This window comes from Octodon degus, unplaced genomic scaffold (genome assembly GCF_000260255.1).
Source record: "Octodon degus isolate 3935 unplaced genomic scaffold, OctDeg1.0 scaffold00104, whole genome shotgun sequence".
NCBI lineage: Eukaryota > Metazoa > Chordata > Mammalia > Rodentia > Octodontidae > Octodon > Octodon degus.
The window spans coordinates 5,222,403-5,224,443 of NW_004524680.1; the positions used below are offsets into that span (position 1 = coordinate 5,222,403).

The window sequence follows — 2,041 nt, forward strand, 5'->3', positions numbered from 1 at the left end:
CCATCTCCCTGGCCCCTGCATTTGATTTTTTACTGCAGATGTTATTCATTCTGGGATTTCTTTTTTCATTTCCAATCTGAGTTCCTCTATACCTTTCTTCAGCTGTTTATTTCAGAAGCCGTTGATTAATTGATTTCAGCTGTGTGATTCCTACTTTGTTCTGTGTTAGTGTCCTCTGCACTTGTTACAGGTGGTCTTGGGTTCTGAGATTTCATTTTGTTCCTTCTTGTTGTCATTTTGTGTAGCACTGTCTTCTGACCTTTGTTGTAGAGCTTTGGTGCAGTTATAACCTTAGCACCTATGAAGTTCAGGTGCAGATCTACAAAGTTTGTATTTATCCAGGTGTGCCTCGCTTGCGTCTGGCTACTGTGTTCAGCTCCTTCCTGCTGCAGGAAGTGAACTTGGGAGTGAACCTGTTTTGCCCCTCTGGCAAGATGTTCTGCTCCTGGACTAGCTGGGTGGTTCTGTCCTCTACTCTCTCTGCAGGGACTGCAGCTGCAGAGTTTCACCCAGGCCTTTATGCCAGACCTGAGCTGAGTCTGAAGGGACAAGGGGGCCTAGGAGAGAGAGGAAGCTGTCTCATACACTCACTGGGCCTGGGCTAGGGGTGGATCTGGGGGTCCTGAGAACGCAGCAGAAGTTCTCACTCACTTGGTGGGTGTGCAGGGAGGGGACTATGAAATGGTGGTGGTGGTCCCAAGGGAGTGGACGAGGTTCTCACCCATGCTGTGCCTGGGCTTGGACCAGACAGGTCCCATGGGCACAGGGAAGCCAGGAGCTCTCCCACACATTCACTGGGCCTGGGCTAGGGCTAGGGCTGGATCTGGGGGTCCCGAGTATGGGGTAGAAGTTCTCACTCACTTGCCGGCATGAGGGGGCTGTGGAGTGAGTGGTGGTGGTGGGAGTCCCAAGGGCATGGAAGAGGGTCTCACTCAGGCTCCACCTGAGTTTGGACTGCTGAATGGTGTTCTTCATTATCATGTGATGGGGTCTGGATTGAATGGGGGGAAAAGTGTGGTGGACAAGGATCCAAACTGGAAACTTACCTCATTTTTGCAACCCTCCCGGCTCTCGGGCCAGCAGCGCTGTCAGGGTGTGTCTCTCTTTCTCAGACCCCACAGCAGCCTCTCTCTACTGTTTAAATGAGTATGTCCCTGGCTCAGAGAGAGCTGCTCACCTGGCTCTTCACCCTGCTCTTCTTGATCATGCTGGTGCTGAAGCTGGATAAGAAGGCGCTGTGGAGTGGTTCTTCATCTTCATCCCTGTCTGGATATTCAACACTATCCTTCTTGTCATGCTGATTGTGAAAATGGCCGGGCGGTGCAAGTCTGGCTTTGACCCTCGCCACAGATCACACAACTTTCAGAAAAAAGCCTGGTACCTCATTGCCATGTTACTTAAGTTAGCCTTCTGCCTCGTACTCTGTGCTAAACTGGGACAGTTTACAACCATGAATCTATCCTATGTCTTCATCCCTCTGTGGGCCTTACTGGCTGGGGTGCTAACAGAACTTGGATATAACGTCTTTTTTTGTGAGAGATCAACTTCTCAGTACAGAACATCATTTCCTGTCTGTTGCTTTGCAACAAATGACAATTACAGTGTTCTGGACCTTCCAAATGAGCTGGAAGAAGACCTGCGACCTGGGGAAATGCCAGATGCAGCTTTCTCCTGATTCCGTGAAATAAGATTGGTACATCACGGACTTCTAATCAACCCAAAGCTGGATTATTCAGTATTTGAGTTCTTGCTATCTTTATTACCCCTATGTAAATAAAGTTTGTTCTTGACAAAAAAAGCAGCAACCTGAGAATCCCAAATCCTGGTGGAACAACAGGAACTCTCACTGATTGCTTCAAAGAAAGCAAAGTGGTGCAGCCACTTAGTCAGTTCAGTGTTTTGCAAAACTAAATATGATCTTACCACCCGATCCAGCATTCTGAGGCCTTTCTCCAAAGAACTGAAGACTTCAGTCCACAAAAAAATCCTGTATGTGCGTATCTACACCAGGCTTTAGGCACAGTTGCCCAAACTGGGAGTA

The 2,041-nt window shown here is 48.6% G+C and overlaps 1 pseudogene; it reads left to right on the forward strand.

The window, feature by feature from the left end:
* Positions 1-1,142: 1,142 nt before the first annotated feature.
* On the forward strand, positions 1,143-1,675 carry LOC101591697 (annotated as a pseudogene).
* Positions 1,676-2,041: the final 366 nt, after the last annotated feature.